At 44.9% G+C, this 23,610-nt stretch overlaps 1 long non-coding RNA gene across 1 annotated transcript in view; it reads right to left on the reverse strand.

Annotated features, from left to right (window-relative positions):
- LOC108515881 (uncharacterized) overlaps positions 1-13,340 on the reverse strand; it is a 24,244-nt gene extending 10,904 nt beyond the window's left edge. The window contains exons 1-2 of the long non-coding RNA XR_001881656.1: positions 13,117-13,340; positions 8,831-8,887 (exon numbers count right to left, since the gene is read on the reverse strand). This is a non-coding gene — a long non-coding RNA (uncharacterized LOC108515881). The remainder of the gene's footprint in view (positions 1-8,830; positions 8,888-13,116) is intronic.
- Positions 13,341-23,610: the final 10,270 nt, after the last annotated feature.

A 23,610-nucleotide genomic window follows, 5' to 3' on the forward strand; every position in this document is an offset into this window, starting at 1 on the left:
AGGTGGAGGTTGCAGTGAGCCGAGACCACGCCACTGCACTCCAGCCTGGGCGACAGAGCAAGATTTTGTCCCCCCCCCCCCCAAAAAAAAAAAGAAAAGAAAAGAAAATAGAAAAGGAAAAGAAAAAAAAAGATTACCATTATCCCAGCTGAAGGCCTCCAGGCAACTGGACTCTTCAGATAGCTGGTGATAACAAGTGGCAGGTGGAAGCCAAGGGAGAATTTTTCACATATCCTTCATCTTCCCCAATCTCATTTTAGAATTTCTGAAGTAGTGACAACTGGGGGGAAAGAAGTTTCTCCAGGGTCACTTTGGAAGAAGCAATGTATATTAATTTTCTCCTTACAGCCACTGAACTATGGCAGGTTAGAGAGTGGCAGGTCCTGTTGATGACGTATTAATATTACTGCAACAGGCTGGTCAACATGGTGAAACCCCGTCTCTACTAAAAATACAAAACTTAGCTGGGAGTGGTGGTGGGTGCTTGTAATCCCAGCTACTCAGGAGGCTGAGGCAGGAGAATCACTTGAAGCTGGGAGGCGGAGGGTGCAGTGAGACAAGATCACGCCATTGCACTCCAGCCTGGGTGACAGAGCGAGACTCTGTCTCGAAAATAAATAAATAGATAGATAGATAGATAGATAGATAGATAGATAGATAGATAGATTGCTGCAACAGCAGAGAGCCAGACCCCACAAGGGTGATGGCAAGAAAATTGGCAAGGAATTCGATGTGTAAATCTTGGGTTGCCTCTGAATCCTTTGGCCCTGGGAAGGGAGAGCAGAGCCCCGCCTGAGAAGAGGCCGAACAAGAGGACAGACAATGGGGAAGGAGGCCAGGGCACAGTGCCAGGACTTTTTATCCTATTAGGCCACTGCATTCCTGCAACTTCTGAATATACAACCTAAATATTTTTTTGTTGTTGTTTGAGATGGAGTCTCACACTGTCACCTGGGCTGGAGTGCAGTGTGTGTGTGTGTGTGTGTGTGTGTGTGTGTGTGTGTGTGTATGTGTATATATATAGTATATTCTAGGATGCAGGCAGGGCACAGTGGCTCTTGCCTGTATTCCCAACACTTTGGGAGGCCAAGGCAGGAGGACCACTTAAGCCCAGGAGTTCGAGACCCACTTGGGTAACATAGTGACACCTGCCTCTACAAAAAAATTCTTAAAAATTAGCTGGGTGCAGTTGCAGTGCACCTGTAGTCTCAGATACTTGGGAGGCTAAGGTGGGAGGCTAAGGTGGGAGGATTGTGTTGAGTCCAGAAGCTTGAGGCTGTAGTGAACCGTGATGGTGCCACTGCACTCCAGCCTTTTAGAGAACAAAAGCTTGTCTCTAAAAAAATTTTTTAATTATCGAATTAAAAAAATTTTGTCCTGCTAAACTATAATATGCTTTAGGGAAGTCGCATTTTTTATTCTCTCCCACCCTTCCATTGGCCCTTGGCTGTTGTTTAGGAGATAATGTTGATTAATTTGTTGACTGACCCTCTAAGATATCAACATCAATTGTTTTAAAATCTTAGTTTATAGAAAAAATGTTAGCCTAAAGACTGACTCCATTTGTCCCTCACACAAAAGCCAAGAGTTTCTATAAGATTTAGGTTGTATAGGCCAGGCACCTATATATCTATATATACATATGTGTGTGTGTGTGTGTGTGTGTGTATCTCCAGGAAGAGAGAAATGTAATAATTTATAGGCAATATAGAATACATTGTTCTGTGGTAGCAGAACTCTTTCCTATGCAGTGTTGAGGATGACTTGGAAATAGCAGAATTTGGCCTTGCTGGTTGAGGGGCTTAGATTATGAAGCACCTACTAGGTGCCAGGCACTGGGCTAAGAACTGGGAACACAAAGATGAGCACTTCATGGGCTCTGTCCCCAAAGGAGTGCTCACAGACTAGTGTGGGTGGCAGATCTGTGAACAGAGAACAGAGCAGAGCCCTGAAAAAAGGAGTGATACCTGTGTGGCTGGGAAGGTGAGCAGGGTGTATGTGGGGGGAGAGAGAGAGAGAGAGAGAGAGACAGAGAGAGACAGAGAGAGAAAGAAACTTCCAGAGGGGCTCCACCGAGGAGGTGGCATTTGGGTTACGTTTTCTCTGTGGGTTTGGAGGAAGAGCATTTTAGACACGCGGACAGTGAGTGCAAAGGCACAGGCAGATGCCACACAGGAAAGACAGGCAAGCATTCAGAGGAGTCCATGTGACTGGGAGAAAGGCTGTACATACCATGTGGTAGCAGACAGTCTGGGAAAAGTGGGCAGGAGAAAGGTCATGAGGGCCCGGGTACCAAATAAAGTTTGCTTTTTTTTTTTTTTTTTTTTTTTTTTTTTTTTTTTTTTTTTTGAGACAGAGTCTTGCTCTGTCACCAGGCTGGAGTACAATGGCACGTTCTCAGCTCACTGCAACTTCTGCCACCCAGGTCCAAGCAATTCTCCTGCCTCAGCCTCCCAAGTAGCTGGGATTACAGGTACACGCCACCATGCCTGGCTAATTTTTGTACTTTTAGTAGGGACAGGGTTTCACCATGTTGGTCAGGCTGGTCTTCAACTCCTGACTTCAGGTGATCCGCCCACCTTGGCCTCCCAAAGTGCTGGGATTACAGGCATGAACCATGAACCGCCACACCCGACCAAAGTGTGCATTTCTATCTTTTGGGAGATCAAGAGCCGGCCACTATTTTTGAGCAGGAGAGGAGTGGGTTCACGCTTACCTCTCAGAAAGATGCCTCACTGGGAGAAGGGGGTCTTATTGCTCCAAGAAGCCAGGGAGACCAGTTGTGGGGCAGGTGGGTTGGCTGGGGGTGGGGGCACTGAGGCTTTTAGGCAAGGACACGGCAGCAGCTCCCAGGATGCCCACAGCTGTGTGACGTGCAAGAGGGACTGCAGGCAGGAGTACTCTTTGAGGCGAAGGAGACTTATAGAGAAAATGCCCTGTGAAAGCCATTTAATTTAACAAATACTCTTCCATTGCTCTGTTTTTATTCCCCTCAGGTGCAACTTTCCTTCTGGGATTGTGAAAATGGGTGTCATTTCTGTAGCTTTCTGAAGTTTGGGTAAAATTTCCTTTTCCTCTCAGTGGATTCTGTGTAGCAGGAAGCATGAGTTGATTTCAGCTTTTTGTCTTCTGAGACCTACTTCAGAGTGTGTTGCTGCTGGTCCGAGGCTGAAAGGAAGGTCTGTGATGTCACAGGCTGCAAATTTTCTAGAAACATGTTCTGAGATCAGCTGGCACAATTGTGTTTGTTTTAATAACAAAAACATCTCAGGGGCAGTCCCCACATTCTGCATAACGGGACCCTTCACCCCACTGCCTCGATGGTTAATCCCAACAACTCAGAACACCCCACTAACCGAGGTGTTATGAGGTAACTCTCTCCTCACAGGAAAAACTACTCTGTAAGAAAAGGGCACTGAAGGAAGTGGCTTTTGTTGTAATGCCGAAGTCCGGGGAGGCTGGTGCTTGGAATGCTTACCTTCTCCTGACTTTTTACATGATTTCTCCAGTTCTTGCATTTTATACACCAAAAACAAAATGCAACTTGACCCTGGACTGTTACATGGTGGCCCTGCCAGGCTGGCTGTGGAACTCAGGCTCTGCCGTGCACAGGCTGGTTAGTCAGGAGACTGGAGCAGAGAGCAAATAAGGTTGAGGTCATGGTTGAAATTCCTATAGAGGCCAATTGGCTGGGCACACCCTGCCCTCCACTCTCTCTGGCCCTGTTCTACAGGGGACTGAGTAAGAGGGTATAGCTGGCTCAGTGCAGTCCAGTACCACTCTCTTAAATCGCATTGCACGTCCCGAATGGCCAGTAAGCAATACAGACTTCAGGCACAATGAGACCTTGCTTAAGCAGCCCTCTGGAAGAAAGCACCATTATACCTTTCAGCTGTGACTTTTTTCAGCCTTCATTAGTGATGTGGAACAGCATTGATTGCAGTAACTTTTCTACTAAACAGAAACATTTGTCTGCTGCTCCAGTCAAAAATACCTGCTTTACAGCTTTAATTTGCCCCACAGAACTGGAGGTCCATAAGGTGCGGCGTTTCCCTTCCCCACTTCCTCTTTCCATGCCCTTTCCTCACTCACTGATGGCCTCTTCTCTTCTGGCAGCACCCGAAGCCTTTTTTCTCCCTATCAAAGCAAGAAAGGCTCTTGGAATGGTTGTTTGCACGCACAGGTTGACAGACTGCCCTTCATGGCAATGATTCCTGTTACCATTACTTCACCCAGACATTGCATGTCAGCGTTTTTTCTAGAAGGCTGTCAGTAGAAGTTGGCAGTTAAGAGTGGGTAGTTTAGAACCAGATCAAAGCCAGGCTGGGATCTGGCCCTGACAGTTACTATCTGTGTGTCTTGGGATAAGAACTTAACCTTGCCAAGCCTCGGTTTCCCTCTCTGTAAAGGAAAGCTCATACTGCAGTTATTGCACGCTAGCTCTCAGCATTGCCTGGCACACGACAAATGTTAGCTATGATTATTTATTAGCTAATTGACACACAGAAGGCTTTATTCTACTAAAGGCCTTATTACAACAGGCTAGCAAGTGGAGATAACTTTTTATTCAGACTTTTTTTTTCTTTTTTTTTTTTGAGACAGAGTCTCGCTCTGTCGCCCGGGCTGGAGTGCAGTGGCGCCATCTCAGTTCACTTCAAGCTCTGCCTCCCGGGTTCCCGCCATTCTCCTGCCTCAGCCTCCCGAGTAGCTGGGACTACAGGCACCCGCCACCACACCCGGCTAATTTTTTGTATTTTTAGTCGAGACGGGGTTTCACTATATTAGCCAGGATGGTCTCACTCTCCTAACCTCGTGATATGCCTGCCTCGGCCTCCCAAAGTGCTGGGATTACAGGTGTGAGCCACTGCGCCCTGCCTCAAATTTTTTATTACAAAAAATTTCAAATGTGTAGAAAAGTTGAAATAATAGTACAGTTGACACTGAAATCCCTCATCTAGATTCTACAGTTATATACATTTTACCAAATATATGTTTTTTACTAAACTATTTCAATGTAAGATACAGACATCATCCCTAAATACTTCAACACACATCTCTTGAAAATAAGAACATCCTTTGACATACTCACAGTAACCTTTATTACACTTAAGAAAATTAATGATAATTATCTAATATCCCCTGGTTCCCAATTCCCAAATCATATAAAATTTTCCAAAATGTTTCCCAATATGTCTTCTAACAAATATGTGTGTGTGTGTGTGTGTGTGTGTGTTTAAAAATTTCAGTAGCTTTTGGGGTACAAATGGTTTTGGGTTACGTGGATGAATTGTATAGTGGTGATGTCTGAGATTTTCATACACCCATCACCCAAGTAGTGTACATTGTACCCAATATGTAGTTTTTATCCCATACCCCTCTTTCATCCTCCCCCTTGTGAGTCTCCAAAGTCAATGGACTTTGGATGTTTTTTTTCAAACAAGATCCAATCAAAATTCTTACTTTGCATTTGGTTGTGATGTCTCTATTTTATTTTATTCTAGAGCAGTAGGTGTGGGGAAATTTTGAGAACAACATTGTTACTGAAATCAGCTATTGGCTGCCAGGTGGAAATGGCTGCTGCCTCCACTGAGGCACACTGGGCCCTGCCACATTTATTAACACAGGCTCTGTGATATGGTTGCATAGTTTGCTTTGCTGAACTTGTTGGTTACTAGCTTTACTGCTTAATGACTGGACATTAGACACTCTTCTGTTATTTTCATATTCCCACCACCTCCACAGCACCTAACACATAGGTGGTCAATAAAAGTGGATGGAAGGGGCTAGGCGCGGTGACTCATGCCTGTAATCCCAGCACTTTGGAAGGCCAAGGCGGGCAGATCACAAGGTCAGGAGTTCGAGACCAGCCTGACCAACATGGTGATCTCTACTAAAAATACAAAAATTAGCCGGGTATGGTAGCATGCACCTGTGATCCCAGCTACTCAGGAGGCTGAGGCAGGAGAATCACTTGAACGTGGGAGGCAGAGCTTGCAGTGAGCCGAGATTGTGCCACTGCACTCCAGCCTGGGCGACAGAGGAAGACTCCATCTCAAAAAGAAAAAGAAAGTGGATGGAAGGAAAGGAGGTGAGGGGAAGAAGGAAGAAAAAGGAGAATGGGAAAGAGGCAGGCACTGGCAGGCACCTTCTTCCATGCCCAGTGGGTGCCTGGAGAGTCACACTGTGCCCTCCTGGGAAGCACCCACCCTCCTTTGATTTGGGGAAGATGATTCCATGTGGGATGTGTCTTTTGTCCAAATAGGCCTTCTTCCTTCACATTCTCCTTTCCCTCTTTCCCACCCTCCTTACCTGAGCACTAGTTGGGATCCCTCAGACCTTCTGCTAACTTTAACTTAGTCTTTTCCTCTCTTCCCATATACAAGATTAACATTGGACATTATTTTAAAAGTAATCTACAATAGATTATCTTTTCCTACAATCACACTCATTGTCCCAATTCCTTGGAAGGTAATTCCCACATAATTTATGATCAGTAATTAAATTCCTGACCACAATGAATCATGAGGAATATATACTGTGTTCAGAGGGATGGCATGGTATCCATAAGGGAGCATCTGCTGAAGGGAGAGAGCGGACACATGGGGGTTAGCCTACAAAGCCAAGGGGAGCTGTCCTCCAAACACAACCAACAGAGTTCAGCTCAGGTTTAAGGGTCAAACTATTGCTTCTATTCTGTGTGGAGAGAACAATGACTGAATTGGCTGGAATAGACCAAAGTTGGTAAAGTGAACTTTCTCCACACCTCATCTCTAATCTCTAAAATTTTGACTTAAACAAAATTTGAGTTAAACATTTTGAGCAGATATAGGGAATGAATGCAAGAAGCTCTTGATTATCTATGTGGTGGACTGGCTCATTTTCATTCCAGGCTGTCCTACCACTCTACCACTTCTCCGTGCTGAGAAGTAGTTGGCATCTATTCAAAGTACACAGGCCATTTAATTATTAATCGGAGCAAAACATTATTAGGGAAGTTAAACTGTTGAGTAGGTGTGTGTGTGTACACACGTGGATACTTTCTTGATTATCCGGCTGTTCTGTTTTGCCTTTTGCCTTTCTGGGTTCCTGCCCCTCTCCATTTGTGGTGATACCTGTAAGGTGATTATGCCCCTGAATTCCTAAGAGCTTTATGGTCCCTCTCCCATTCTCCTTGGATGTGTGTGGAAATGTTTGTCAGCAGGGGCAGACCGGGGAGGGTTCATGTACATAAGAAGTGACTGACCTTGGCTGCTGAGTGGAGCATGTATTTGTGACCAGGAAAAGGTTCAGTGTTTGTGTTTGATGATAGTTTTATGTCCTGCTGTCAGTACATAGGACTTTATAGGGGTTTCTGATGACCTAGGGCTCCAGGTACCATCATGATTATTTGGCCAATTATTTTAATGGGCCCATATAAACTTATTCTGTTTTTATACTAATAACAGAGAAGGAGATGTTGGAAGATTAAATATAGAGGAGGATGGGCTTTAGCTTCACTGTTCAAGGCCATTGGGAATTATTCTACAGAATTCGATCCAGCCTATTCTTTTTTTTTTTTTTTTTTTTTTTTTTTGAGACGGGTCGCGCTCTGTCGCCCAGGCTGGAATGCAGTGGGCCGGATCTCAGGCTCACTGGCAAGCTCCGCCTCCCGGGTTACGCCATTCTCCTGCCTCAGCCTCCCAAGTAGCTGGGATACAGGCGCCCGGCCAACTCGCCGCGGCTTAGTTTTTGTATTTTTAGTAGAGACGGGGTTTTCGCCGTGTTAGGCTAGGTTGTCTCTGATCTCCTGACCTCGTGATCCACCCGTCTCGGCCTCCCAAAGTGCTGCGGATTAGCAGGCTTGAGCCACCGCGCCCGGCCCCAGCCTATTCTTATTATTTCCTTCTTCCTATGACTTTGATTCTTTCCTTATTCTTCCTTCTTTTCCTTTCTTCTTTTCTTCTTCTTCTTCTTTTTTTTTTTTTTTTTTTTTTTTTTTTTTTTTTTTGAGACGGAGTCTTGCTGTGTCGCCCAGGCTGGAGTACAGTAGAGCGATCTCGGCTCACTGCAAGCTCCACCTTCCAGGTTCACGCCATTCTCCTGCCTCAGCCTCCCGACTGGCTGGGACTACAGGTGCCACAACCACGCCCGGCTATTTTTCTGTATTTTTAGTAGAGATGGGGTTTCACTGCGTTAGCCAGGATGGTCTTGATCTCCTGACCTTGTGATCCGCCCGTCTCGGCCTCCTAAAGTGCTGGAATTACAGGCGTGAGCCACTGTGCCTGGCCTCTTCTTTTTTTCTTCCTTGCTTTCTATCTTTCTTTTTCCCTCCTCCCTTCTTCCTCCCACCTTTATTTATTTCTTTCAACATGTACTGCATGCTTACTATATATTAGGCACAGTCTAAATGCCGGAGATGCAGAGATGAATAACACATGGCCCCAGCCCTCCTGGAACTCAGTTTAGTGTGGGAGGCAGATGGAGACACAGATCATTCCAATACAGTGGTTAACAACAGAGATAAGTACAGGGTGAGCTCAATGTAGGGGTCCCTAATCCAGCTTGGCTTGGAAGAGAAGGCAGGAAGCTTCCTGGAAGAGATGATTGGCAGATTGATTGGGAGTGGCTGAAAGAGGAGCTGGGCTCAAGGCCTTTACCAAGCAGGCCAGGCCATTCATGTGGTTTATGAGCGCTGGATAAAGGGATCCAGTATAATGGGATGAAGGGCTTTGGGGGTGTGGGTCTTCCAGGAGATAATGACACCAGATTTTGATGTCACTGGATATATTTAGGACCACAGGGGCAGGGCAGAAATGATGTCTACTACTCTGGGAAAGTACTAGTGACTTACCTCTGAAATCTGGGGACATTCTAAGGTATCTGCTCAGATAGTTGATCCTGGGGAATCCTGGAAGAAATGAAAGCTGAAATGAAAGATCACTCTTGAAGGCCAGTACATGACATATATGTGCTCAGGGGTGAAGAGTCATGTAAGGGGAAATGGGCAGTGGGTAGTCAAGGTGTGAGTGAAGATCACTGCTCACTAGAGTGGGGCAGTGAGGCTTGGGGAGGTGGAGGAGGACTCTTGGCTTCCTAAAAAGAAGGCCTAACTTGTGCTGCAAGTTTTACTGGATGCCCAGGACTCTGGAGGAGTTTTGGGGCCAGTAGACAGGCAAGTGACCACAACAGTTCTTATGCCCCACAAGGGCAGAGCCTTACATTGGCAGCTCCCTGAGTTACTTGAAGCAGGAGACCTTTTATAACCTCAAGAAGACGAGAAGAATTCTGTTGAGGGAAGCTTAATCCCTGCTCTTTGGAGATCTCGGCATGATAGTAGAAAAAGCACATATGAGCTAGAAAAACAAGTATCACATCCGATGATACCAACTGCAACAATGGTGATAGCCACTGTGTATTTAGTCTTTACTCTGTGGCAGGGCTTTTCATGTATTACTTAACCCTCACAACTACATAGTGATATACAATGATAAACGGTACTATCATTCCCTCCATTTTATAGATGGGGAAATCAAAGTTTAGAAAGGTCACAGGTAGGGAGTCATAGAATCACATTTGAACCCAGATCATTCTAGCTCTAGAGCCCCTGATCTCAACTGCTGTTCTTACTGTGAATAAATACTCAGTGCAGCTTCTCTTTGACTTGACCACAGGATCACAGCCTACCTGAAACAGTAGAATAGAGAGACCCTAGAGACTGACAAACTGCATTTCTACAGCACTACTAGTTATTATGAAGATGGATAATCTAAAATTTTCTATTTCTGTAACATGTAGTCTTAGGACACTCAGTATTAGCCAAGAACATATGATTTAAGGGGAAAAATATGGATTAGAAAACAATTGCTCTGAAGTCTACTACTTTGGTAGTTGTTATGGAATGAATGTTTGTGTCCCTCCAAAATTCGTAAGTTCAAGACCTAATCCCCAACCTGGTGGTACTATTAATGGATGAGGTCCTGAGAGCAGAGCTCCATGTTTGGATTAGTGCCCTTATAAGAACAGGAAGAGAGACAGACTATAGATTTCTTTCTTTCTCTCTCTCCATGGGTATACACCGAGGAAAGTCCATGTGAGGACATAGCAAGAAGGCAGCCATCTGCAAGCCAGGAAGGGAGCCCTTACCAAGAATCACATCTGCTGGTACTTTGATCTTGGACTATAAGACACCTCCAGAACTGTAAGAAAATTGATATCTGTTGTTTGAGCCACCCAGTCTATGGTATTGTGTTACAGCAGCCTGAGCTGACTAAGGCAGTAGTTAATATCAGCAGCAGGGTGATCACACTCTGTGTGTGTGTGTCTATGAACTAGATCCTCTTAGTCAAAAGGGTTGTTGACTATGTCTTGAGACCCTTCACTCTCTATATTAGTTTTGGGTGTTCTTTTTCTCATTGCTATTTATGAATAATTTACATAAAAATGACTTTTAAAAAACCTTCTGGAAAAAATATATTAGTTGGTTTATTATTCTTCAATAGATGAGAAATTGGGCACTCCCTGTCACCTGTGGCCCCCAGGGAGGCAAGAAGATAGCTTTTACAAGTGAGAGGAGAGCTGGGATCTGCAGAGACCACTGGACTGCCTACCTCCCTCCTTGCTCTGGGAGTCTTTCGTGGGTCTGAGGGAGGCACAGATCATCTCTACAAGCTGTCTGGGCTCCCAGGTATTTGCTACAGGGGGTCTTGTGTGTTCAGAGGACCCGAAGCTATGGTCCCCTTGAGGCTGAGGAGAAAGGTATACTTTCTCCCCTGTACAACAGGCATGTGGAGAGCTGTGGCTTGGGAGGAGAATACCAGTGTGCCTCCCACTTCCTTAGCAGCCAGGCCTCCCTCCCCAGAGGGGCTGCACTACTTCTCAACTACTGGCAGCTCATGAAATCCTCAAATAGGAGGTGTATTAGTCAGGGTTCTCTAGAGGGACAGAACTAATAGGATGGATTTATATATAAAGGGTAGTTTATTAAGAGGATTGACTCACACAGTCACAAGATGAGTCCCATAATAAAAGCAAGGAAGCCAGTTCAAGTCCCAAAGCTGAAGAACTTGAAGTCTGATACTCGACGGCAGGAAGCAACCAGCACGGGAGGAAGATGTAGGCTGGGAGGCTAAACCAGTCTAGTCTTTTCACATTCTTCTGCCTGCTTTATTCTGGCCATACTGGCAGCTGATTAGACTGTGCCCACCCAGATTGAGGGTAGGTCTGACTTTCCCAGTGCACTAACTCAAATGTTAATCTCCTTTTGCAGCACCCTCACAGACACACCCAGGAACAATACTTTGCAAATCCAATCAAGTTGAAACTCAATATTAACCATCACAGGAGGAATCTGCAAAGATCATTTAGCCCAGTGCTTCTCAGTTCATAAGGTTCAGGCATTTTACCTGGGAACTTTGTTAGAGAGGAGTGTTTTTTTTTTTTTTTTTTTTTGAGACGGAGTCTCGCTCTGTCGCCCAGGCTGGAGTGCAGTGACACGATCTCGGCTCACTGCAAGCTCCACCTCCCGAGTTCACACCATTCTCCTGCCTCAGCCTCCCAAGTAGCTGAGACTACAGGCACCCGCCACCAAGTCTGGCTAATTTTTTTGTATTTTTTAGTAGAGACGGGGTTTCACCATGTTAGCCAGGATAGTCTCAAGCTCCTGACCTCGTGATCTGCCCAACTCGGCCTCCCAAAGTGCTGGGATTACAGGTGTGAGCCACTGCTCCCTGCTGAGAGGAGATTCTTATTCAGGAGGTCAGGGTGGGGCCTTAGCATCTTTAACAAGTTCCCAGGTGATGCTGCTGCTGCTGATCTGGGGACCACACTTTGAAGAGCAAGAATTTACTCTATGTCAAGGTAGGCTACATTTCAGTGACCATCACAGTCAAGTAAGAGTCCATCCTGCTACAGAGAAGCAAATATTCTTCTTCAGCAGCTTTCTTACCTTTTAGAAGTCATTATACTTAGCAAGCCCAAATCCCTTTAATTTCATGCCCATTTTGTCAAGTTCTCCTCTCAGCAGAGATGGAGATGCAAAGTAGCCCTCTCCCATATCATAATCCTTAGTTATTTAAAGACTACTAAATCAGATCTATTTTTAAAAGCACCACTTCTGTCTCTGTTCTTATGCCTGCGTTACCCAGGTCGGTCAGTAGGAATGAAACTCCTGGGGCACTCTTCGCTGAGGACCTGGCACTGGGAACATTCATGATCTGCTTATGCAGCTGGAATCTCCTCACATGCCCAAACACTATTCTTTCTCAGTTCTCTACAGTAAAGGGACAGCAGAGTTATGAAAATCAAAATCTGAACAGGAGTGAAAACCTCAACTTAACCTTTAGTATCATAACTCCTCTTCTCAGAACTCGATCAAGGTGTTATTCACAGGTAACAGTGACCTGGTTTGGGTTTTCTCTTTCCTCCCTGGCTCTCTACATGTCTCATGGTCAAGAGAACTTGGAAGCAAAGACTTAGCCATCTACCATAGCTAAGCAAAGGAGTCTGAATAACCCCCAACTGGGCCTGGCACGGTGGCTCACGCCTGTAATCCCAGCACTTTGGGAGACCGAGGCAGGCAGATCACGAGGTCAGGAGATCGAGACCATCCTGGTTAACATGGTGAAACCCCGACTCTACTAAAAAATACAAAAAAATTAGCCAGGCATGGTGGCAGGTGCCTTGTAGTCCCAGCTACTTGGGAGGCTGAGGCAGGAGAATGGTGTGAACCCGGGAGGCAGAGGTTGCAGTGAGCCGAGATCACACCACTGCACTCCAGCCTGGGAGACGCAGTGAGACTCTGTCTCAAAAAAAAAAAAAAAAAAAAATTAACCCCCAACCTGAATGAGAGTCCACAGGTTGGATCCGAAGTACCCAAGTCTGTGATTGAGAGGTCTATCCTCCTGAACTCTCTGCTTTTTTTCTGCCCCAAAAAGGACTACTCTCAGATCTTTGCACCTTTGTGTGACTTTAAGTCAACATGTTTCCTCTCTCCAGGACACTTTCTCTCCAGTATGGAATGAAATTTGTCCTTTGTTAAAGAGGCTAATCGTCCCAGGTGACAGGTTATTTTTATGTATTATACCTGCCTAGGATGGCACAGTAGACATTGCCTACCAGAAAGAAGGTACTGCTACTTACAGGTTCACAGTGATATCCGGAGTGGAAGGGAGGGCTCTTCCAGGAGAAAGCAAGGCATCCAGGAGGAGACCACCAAGAGGGCTTGTGTCCTTTGCAGGTTTCTGGGGGTGCAGGGTTATTCAGAAGTCTGCTGTTACCCTGACCCCATCCTCAGCAGAACTTCCTCCATCATTTCAGAAGGTAAAATGAGACAGCTAGAGCAGAGGACGAGATGGCAACTTCTGTTTTGCTTTTTTTTTTTTTTTTTTTCTGACAGCCAATGTGTAGGGAGCTCTGTATGGGGAGTATGACTCACCAGTATTGGTCATGACTCTGGGCCCAGGATTCACAAGTGTTCCAAAATTAGCAACCGGCCGTGGTGTACACCCACAGAGCAGTTAGACATTTCCCATTGAAAACACTCAATGGGAAACCTACACGGAGAAAGGGAAGGTTAAAAGAGCTGTAATTACAGTTCTTCTAGTTAGCCTAGAGAATATCTTCCTCTCTGCTTGGTCATTTATATTTCTCATTCTGTTTCTGGAGAACACATTCCTCTTTACTTCAGCATTTAGTACTTGTTCATTCATTCATTTAGCAATTTTTTTTTATTGAACATCTTCCCTGTGTCTAGCACCATTCTGGGTGTGAGGGAGGCATCAGAAATAAAGCAGTCCTTAGTCTCCTGGAGTTCACAGTTCAGTGGGGGAACCTTAAGCAAGTGACCTAATCTCTTAAATTTCCTCATCTGTGAAACAGGCATAATAGGCCAGGCGTGGTGGCTCACGCCTGTAATCTCAGCACTTTGGGAGGCTGAGGCAGATGGATCACCTGAACTCAGGAGTTCAAGATTAGCCTGGCCAACATGGTGAAACCCTGCCTCTACAAAAAGTACAAAAATTAGCCAGATGTGGTGGCACGCACCTGTAATCCCAGCTACTTGGGAGGCTGAGGCAGGAGAATCGCTTGAACCCGGGAGGCAGAAGTTGCAGTGAGCCGAGGTCGAGCCGTTGTATGCCAGTCTGGGCAACAAGAGCAAAATTCTGTCTCAAAAAAAAAAAAAAAAAAAAATAGGCATAATAATGTACCTGATTCATTGTGTATATACAATGTATGTATAGCACTCATCAGAGTGCCTGATGCTTAGCAGACATTTAATCAATGTAAGTTGTTAGCTTCTGTTGAGAAACAACTGGTGTGGGACTAAGATTATTATTATCCTGATGTGCCTGTTGGTGCCATAGTCAGATCTTCACCCTGGGAACTTAGGGCCTCAATAGTACCATGGCTGGGAACTTAGCTACAGTGGGGAGGGACCCAGAGATGCTGAGCTCAGTATATGCCTCCACTCCATTGGTCAAACTCACTCAATCTGAAAGGAGCTGGGTAATCGGTGAGTGCTTGATGGTGGTGATAAATAATCTATGGTGTAATTCAATTTTGTAGTCGTTATCTTTTCCATTTTAGTGTAGGGACCCACCCAATCAGACAGCTGCACAATGAAAATAAAGGCTGGGAATGCCAAGGTGTGTCACTGGTTGTAGTCCCACGCTAGCAAGGGGAAAGTCAGGTTGCAAAACCAGTGCTGCCTGCCTTCAGTGGAGAAACCATGTAGCCTCCCAAGCCTGCAGCTTCCCTGGGCCTCAGTTCCTTTCCTGGGCATCCTCCTTGGTGAGGTTTCTGGATCCCTGCAGGCACTGGTAGTTTTTGGTTTGGGTGCTCATATAAAACTCCTTACAAGAGTCTGTTAACACAATCCCCCCCCTTTTTTTTTTTGAGATGGAGTCTTGCTCTGTTGCCCAGGCTGGGGAGCAGTGGCCGGATCTCAGCTCACTGCAAGTTCCGCCTCCTGGGTTTACGCCATTCTCCTGCCTCAGCCTCCCAAGTAGCTGGGACTACAGGCACCCGCCACCCTGCCCAGCTAGTTTTTTGTATTTTTTTAGTACAGACAGGGTTTCACCATGTTAGCCAGGATGGTCTTGATCTCTTGACCTCGTGATCCACCTGTCTCGGCCTCCCAAAGTGCTGGGATTACAGGTGTTAACACAATCTTATCTGTCATTATTTGCATGTTAGTTCCTCAATAGATCCTATTTCTTTCTGTATTCCTGATGACCCTTACAAGAGCTCCTTTAGGTTCGGAAAAGGCAGAGTAGACCCTCTGGCCTTCCCCAGTGAGGACCTGGGCGGGTGGTGGTGGTAGTAGGGGGTCGGTAGACAAAGCCATCTTTAAGGAGGTGGCTTCTGCATCAGCCTTCATTGTGGGATTCCAGGCAGGTGCCTTAAAATAGCTCTGCCACTAGCTGATCATTCAACCCCATTCACAAGGGCAAACCTTCTTCTGTCAGGGAGAAAAAGTTTAAACATACAGAGGGAGGTAACTGTTGCTGTAAGTAGACTTAAAGCAAGCAGAGGGGCACTAAGTCATCTCTAAACTTCCTTCCAGGTCTGTGATTCTAAGATCTTAATTATCCTAACTGGGAAGGAGAGAAGAAAGGAAAAAACAAAAATTAGATGGCTTAGAAAGTGAGCAGAAAGTGTAAAGCTTGGAGATTTTTCTATTGAGATATGGCTGCATTTAGAGCCAGTTTTTAAGCATTGCCAGGTTCACCTTTCTAAAAGGCATTTAGAAATCTGCCACTATCAGATTTAAATCAGTTCACCAGTATGGCTAATTGGTGTGATTTGAAAGTTGCAATGGGGCAAGTAAGCAGATTGGTTCTGGAGCCTCCACCCTTTGCTGTGCCTGGGTGCTACCTCCAGCAGGGTAGCATATTCCCAATTTTTGTGGTTTTGCAGTGGCCTCCTTTCCTAAGCCCACTGAGCATTTTCCTGTTCTTTTGCAAGGTGTTCTCTTTGTGTCAGGGTGTGGTGGAGCCACACAGGCCTGGCATGATATTCACCACTTGTTGCTTATGGAACTTGAACATATTTAACCTCTCTGACCATCAGTTTTCTCATCTGTAAAGTGAGACCACATTAACCTAGCTTATAGACTTACTATGAGAATTAAATGTATAGATGTGTAGATGATCATATTTAGACTTATAAATGAAAAGCTTTCCAGTAGGTATCTTAGTCCGCTTTCTGTTGCTATAACTAAATATCTGAGACTAGGTACTTTTTTTTTTTTTTAAGGAATTTATTTCTTACAGTTCTGGAGGCTGAGAAGTCCAGGGACAAAGGACTCCATCTAGTCAGGACCTTCTTGTTGTGGGGACTCTCTGCAGAGTCCCAAGGTAGCTTGGGACATCACGTGGTGAGGGGACTCATGAGAGAGAACCAACTTGGTTATAACAGACACACTCTTGTGATAACTAACCCACTCACACAATGATAACCTATTATCCATTAACCCAGGAATGGACTAGTCAATCCAATCATGAGGGCAGAACCCTCATGACTCAAGCATCTCGTAAAGGCCCCACCTCCTGATACTGTTTCATTGGGGAGTGAGTTTCAACAGGGGGATTTCAAAGGGGACAGTTTCAAACCATAACAGTAGAATTATGTGCATGTCCAGGTGTGCCATTTAGTAGCTGTGAGACCTTAAATTACTGTGCCTCAGTTTCTTTATCTGTAAAATAGAGATAATAATACTACCTACTTCAATGGTTTTTGATAATGATTAAATGAGTTAATATGTGTAAAATGCTTGGCATAGTAATTGGCAGATGGTGTGTACTATATTTTAGCTTTTCATATTGTTATGCCACATACCCAGTCTAATACCCAGCACAGACGAATGTTAAAAAAAAAAAAAAAAAGTTTGAATCCCTGTGCTCTGACACCTTCCAAACTTGCTGCTGCTACTCAGGATCTCCTTCCTCTCTAGTTGTCCTGTTTTAGCTGAGCCTCTCTCCAGCTTGTGTGAAGCCGAGTCTTGGTAGCTGCTGGGCAATTAGGCCTCCAAGGCCCATGTTTGGTGGCCTAGGTAGGCCAGTAGGCAAATTCAGAGGGGGCGGAAGGGGTGAGAACTACCTACAACTTTCACTGACTTCATGATTTCATTCCCTTTATTTGTCTGGTGTTCTAGCCTCAGGACATACCACAGAGGGAAGCCAGGGCGTGTGACTTTCAGGCCTTCTCAGGAAGCAGGCCTTCCTGAAGGGAGGAGTCCCTAAAACAGACTTGCACCTCTACATTTTGTCAGCCCTGGCATATGCTATAGGAGGTTCTGGGTTAGCTTCGATGGGGATGTTTTTTGAAGCCTGCAAACTGAAATAGGTGACAACTTCCAGTCCCAAGAATTTGGCTGGCTCTGCTTTGAACACAAAGCTTCCGCTTGCTGCTGAGGGCCACTGTGTTCTGCCTGCCTTCCAGGGAGAGTTACTTCTGGAAGGCTGTCATGGAGGGAGGACAGCTAGGCTGCCGGGCCAGCTGCCCACTACGCTGGTTCAAACTGGCTGTGCTGGCTCAAAAAGGAAAAGACACTCTCACCAATCAGCAGAATCAATCACAGATTGGGAGCTTATACCCTTCGAAGGCGCAGTGGAGGGTAGCATGGAACAGAAGACAGAGCCCATGCCCTCAAGGAGTTTGCCAAGCTGGTGCAGGAAATTGAATCACTTAAAAAGTAAACTAATAATAGCAGAGTATCTGAAGTCACCGTTTGTCCTTGCAGGTATCAGTGACCTATAGCACTATTTAAACTCCTGTGGTTCTAGGTAAAACACACCTTCCTGGCAGAGGCATAATACTACCTATTCTATACCAGGCATTCTTCTAAAGCCTTTTTAATATATTATTTTGTTTAGTTTTCACAGTGACCTTTTGTAGTAGGTGTTGATCTCCTCGTTTTCAGAAGAGGAAACTCAGGATCCGAGAGGCAAAGGGACTAGCCAGAGATCCTCTAGGTAAGAGGTGATGGAACTAGGATCCAAAGCTGGGTTCTCTGGCTCTGGAGGCCATCCCTTCACCCTCCAGGTTAAACTAGCTGGAGCCAGGGAGGGCGGCTCTAAGAATCACACTGGAAAGAATTCCTTCCTCTCTGAGGTTGTGGGGAATCCACTATTGCCTGCCCCTGCCCTTGCTGACTAAAGGCCTCTTGTGTGTGTTGTATTCAGTGACTTGAGGGAGAATCTGCTCAGCTTGTCCACCCACCACCCAGGGTAGGAATCGCTCTCAGGTAAGGGGTCTCCTGCCTCCTCATAGGCTTTGGGCCACTCCCAGATGGTTGCTTTTAGGGGAGAAAAGGATACCAATCCAATCAGTTGTGACCAGGATGGTGGGAGTCACGTGGCACAGGGGAATCAAATGGTTCCCTGCAACCATCTGATTGTTAGGAAGAGCTTGCCTAGTGCATGCATCTACAAAGAAGAATGTGACAGCTCCTCCTCCCTACTTATGCTGAATTGCTGCTGGCTGTGCACTCAGAAGCCTTAAAAAACATATATGTTTGCACATAGTATATTTATAAGATTGTTAATAGTGAAAAATAAATGTAACTATCCAGCCACAGGTGATATACCTAAACAACAGATTACCATATAACTGTTAAAATCAATGCTATATAAGTATACTTATTAACATAGAAAGATGTTTTTTCAGTATGTTGCTAAATGTCAGGATCAACTTGAAAAACAGAATGGTCTGATCCTATTTTCAGAAGGAAAATGTATATGTGTGTATAGAAAATATTTTCATTTATATATCAACATATTAATAGAGGTTGTCTCTGATAGGAAGGATTTTAGGTTATTTAAGTTCTTTTGCTTATGTGTATTTACATTTTCTACAGTAAATATATATTTCTTATGTAATAAACCTGTTATTTTAAAAGATCTAATGATGTTAGAAATAATCTTAATTTTATAAAAGAATCATCTCACCTTAAATACGAGAAAACAAAATATCTGAATTTCTTGTTCTTTCTCCCTTTTTTCCCCTTGTTTTTGCTGGAAAGCAAATAGTATTCATTATGGAGAATGATTCTAGGCTAGTAATTTACCTTAGAGCCATGGCATATGAGAGCTGGAAGAGATTTTAGGGATCATTTAGCCCAATTCCTTATTTAGCAGATGAGGAAACTGGACCAAGAGGCTTAGGTAGTTCTATAAATGCTCGGTAGCAAAACTTTGGTAGGAATCCAGGTCCTTGGACACAGTCCAGGGCATTTTCTTTCCTTTTTTTTTCTTTTTCTTTCTGTGTGTGTGTGTGTGTGTGTGTGTGTGTGTGTGTGTGTTTTGAGACGGAGTCTTGCTCTGTCGCCCAGGCTGGAGTGCAGTGGCATGATCTCAGTTCACTGCAACCTCCGCCTCCTAGGTTCAAGTGATTCTCCTGGGACTACAGGCATGTAACACCACGCCTGGTTCATTTTTTATATTTTTAGTAGAGACGGGGTTTCACCGTGTTAGCCAGGATGGTCTCAAACTCCTGACCTCAGGTGATCCGTCCGCCTTGGCCTCCCAAAGTGCTGGGATTACAGGCGTGAGCCACTGCACCCGGCCCAGTCAAGGGCATTTTCTACACCATCATGACAAGCTGTTATATTTGCCTCATTGACACATAGAGAGGCTTGGAATCATTTCAAGTGGAGGTACCAACTCTAAGAATAGAAAAGGTTGTCATGCTAACCAATTACTCTGCTTCAGTCACTATTCTTCTGAGAGGAAAACATGGGTTTTAACTGATTGCAGATCCAATGTTGAGAGTTACGACATTGTGATGGGTGCTGGGAAAATAATTCTTACAGTCCCTGCTAGAAGTCTCCTACCTAGAAATCGTATATGTGATTCCACATGAAGGCAGAGGCCAGGCCACAAGGGTTTTTCCATGTCCCCTCCTCTTCTTCAGCTGTTGGGTCATAAATGCTGCTTGGGATATTTTCATTCCTCTTTCAAACATTTATCTTTCTGAAAAGTAGAGTAGTGATAGTTGTTCAAAGCCGGCATACCATAAACGTCGCTCTTAACCCTTTTGTGAAACCAGTTTTGAGATGCTGCACTGATCACATTACTTTGTCAGCTCTCCCGGAGAATCCTTGGCATTAACTGTATTGCATCGGTTAAGACTTTTGGCTACACACATCAGAAATTCCCCTTGAACTAGTTTAGTAAAAGAGGGAATGTATTAGCTTATGGAATCCATAGAAAGGTTGAGTATCCAAACTAAGAAAAGGTCAGGAAAACATGGAGCTGGGCCTCAGGAACCACAAGCACCAGGGACTTCACTGTGCCGGCCTTTGTCTCTACTGTGCATCTCTTTCTTACTCATGGTTGCTTCATTTCTCTTTTACTGCAGACAGGCTGTCTCCATTTCCATGGCCATATTTCCATAGGACAGTTTCTATCATCAGAGATGAACTTAGCTGATCTTTCACTTGTTCTAAGTTAAGAAATCCCAATGGGAGGGCCAATATGTGTTCCAGCTGTGACCAGGTTCTGGGTCATCTAAGAACATGATGTTTCCAACATGAACACATTGTCTAGGGGAAAAGCAGGTCTTAGAAGATTGGGAGGTAGTGGGCTAAGACCAGGATATCCTTCACCCCTAGCTACACCTTAGAGATAATAAGTTTGATGAGGAGGCAGAACAATTAGATGATGAGTGAGAATTCTTAAGAAGTGAAAATAAAAATCCTGCGAGTGGGCTGTGTCTGGCCAGGGACATCCATTTTTACAATGTTTTGACATCCAGTGAAAAAATAATTGCAGTGAATCTCTCCCTGACTTGGCCCCCAAAGAGGCAAACCTAGGTATTTTAGGACCTGAGTCAAGTTTGAAGAACTGTGCTGTCTCTTCCCAACCTTCTCTTCAGAGAACTAAACCACGGGGGTAACAATCCTGTAATTTTGACCATATTTATAAATCCTTGATCCTTTATGCAGTGCGTTTTTTCTACTCTGCGCTTAGTCTGAATGTTGCTATTTTCACAGAGGAAATCAGAGGAAAGAGACTATAATTATAGGTCAAACACCAGCTCCGGAAACAGTGAAGGCAGCAGAGAGCCTATGGCTCCCTACCCTCTTCCGGGTTACACCCTGGACATCTCCCACTTCTTTCCTGGAGCCTAGGTCAGCTCTTCGCCTCTTTATCTTCATATCTTTTGCTCTCTTGTTTGCCAGTCCAGCATATCACGAGACAAAAAGGGAAAGTTATAACCAAAAGCCAGTGAGTTAAAACTGCACGATCCTTGGGCAAACCTGCCTGTTGGAGATAATTCAAATGGAAAAGAAAAGACAAAAAAACCCACAACATTTCAGGTCATTGGTCTTTTTAAACAGTCCGCCGGCAATATTTACTCCTCCTGAAATAGCACAGTCACATGAAATAAAACCGTGTTCGGTAAAGCCTGCAAAACAAAAGGACAATTTACAGGCTGGCATGCTCACTGAGGGCCCTCTGTTTACCAGCCGGATCAGGGCTCTGTTTCTGGGCTCTCCTAGCCACCTTCTGCCCAAACCTGCTGGAGAGCTGTGGGGGTCAAGGTCAGATTTTCTTGGAGACCCTCCCCAACTCTTTTCCCCTTAAATAATTTAGAAAGGCAGGTTGAGAGTTGGGAACAGGGCTGTGAAGAGTATGCGACTGATGTGGCCTCTACTATAGAAGCCCAGGTTGTGAATGTCACAGGAAGAGCTGCTAATGGTGTCTGTCCTTGTCCAGCATGGTCACCTCTGTTTCCTATTTGTTCTTTACTCCTTACTTCTTAATGCATTTACCTCCCCCAGACCTCACCCAGATCGCTGCCTTCTCTCTCTCTCATCCATTTTCCTCTGTTTTCCCCCCTCACTCTATCTTGTATTCCCCTTTTGCCTTCTCTCCTGACCTTAGTTCTGCCACGGACCCTTCATGGACCTTTATTGATTAGTCCAGCTGTTGCCTGGAAGGTCCAAAGTAGCTGTTAACGGTGGGGTTAATGAATGTACAGTCACAGGCCAGATCTGGGGTCATGGTGAATTCCCACTGAGACTGAGACTTCATTGAGGATGCAAGGGAACCTTCTCAGTCTCATTCTTTGAATGTTTTCCTCTCCATTACCTGATATTTCTTTGTAAAATCCAAAACTATTTAAAATAATACATTATACCTTGTTTCTCAAAGTCTTTTTATATCCGTTGATATCATCTTTACATCAGCCTTGGGAGGGAGGCAAAGCAACTGAGGAAAGAGAAAAACAAAGAAGTTCGGCAGCATTCCCGAGTTAGTTACAGAGCTATGTTCTCTGCTCCCTGGGTTCTCCTGAAGCAGGAGAATCTCTTGAGCCCAGGAGGCAGAGGTTGCAGTGAGCCAAGATCGTGCCACTGCACTCCAGCCTGGGTGACGGAGCGAGACTCCATAAAAAAGAAGAAGAAGAAGAAGAAGAAAGAAGAAAGAAGAAGAAAGAAGAAAGAAGAAAGAAGAAGAAGAAGAAAGAAAATAAGATTCATTCCAGACACCAGAGAGGGAGCCTCCTCCAACACCCAGGGTGAGAAGTACAACATTATCATGCATCCCTGGCTTATCAAACACTGGACACTAACAAAGTGAAACAATCAACTTCGTCACCTGGAACTTCATGAAGCAGATTTCCCTGAGTGTCTGTGTTTCCTTTTTTTTTTTTTTTTTTTTGAAATGAAGTTTTGCTCTTGTCACCCAGGCTGGAGTGGAGTGCAGTGGTGCAATCTCGGCTCAATGCAACCTCCACCTCCCAGGTTCAAGCAGTTCTCCTGCTTCACCCTCCCAAATAGCTGGGATTACAGGTGTGCGCCACCACACATGGCTAATTTTTGTAGTTTTAGTAGAGATGGGGTTTCACCATGTTGGCCAAGCTGGTTTTGAGCTCCTGACCTCAGGTGATCCACCCACCTCAGCCTCCCAAAGTGCTGGGATTACAGGCCTGAGCCAATGCACCTGGCCTGGCCTGTGTTTCCTTTCTTTACGTCAACCATCTAGCAGTTACTGGTTTCATTTTCTTTTGCACATGTCAAAGTATGTACAGTAAGTGGAAGAGTTAGCCAGAGATGTATATAATGTGCTCTTATTTTTTCAAATGATTCAAAAGAAAATTATGACTGTAAAAAGTTACTTTTAGTCCTCTAGTGGAGCTTCTCTCTCTTTCCTTCCCTCTCTTTCTCTCTGTCTGTCTATCTATTACAGATACTAAGTGCTCAGCACTGTGATGTAGGAGGTTCTGATATATTTGTTGGAAAAAGAAACCTCAAGAATCAGCATAGCAGAAATGTGTGCTTTCACTTCTAACAGCCAGCACCTGCATCTCTATGTCAAAGGGCTGATCTCAGGCTGCCAGGATCCCCTTTGCATGAAGGCACAGAGAGCTGAAGGGTCTGGATTTTACACACCCAGAGAGAAGGCCTTACCCACTGACTGACAGGTGCAGTAAGTAAACACCCCACTCTGAGGTCTCACTTACACTGTCACTGCCCTGTGGGACTGAGCTCAAGTTACCCTCTGTGGGATTTCACTTGATTCCATATCCTTTTCTGGATTCCACATATTCCTCATTCCACCTTCCCATACCCCTACTGGTTTTTCCTGGGAACACATCCTAAAAAAATCACTTCTACACCAACTCTTG

This window comes from Rhinopithecus bieti, unplaced genomic scaffold, assembly GCF_001698545.2.
Source record: "Rhinopithecus bieti isolate Rb0 unplaced genomic scaffold, ASM169854v2 scaffold_35166, whole genome shotgun sequence".
In the NCBI taxonomy this organism is placed as follows: Eukaryota; Metazoa; Chordata; class Mammalia; order Primates; family Cercopithecidae; genus Rhinopithecus; species Rhinopithecus bieti.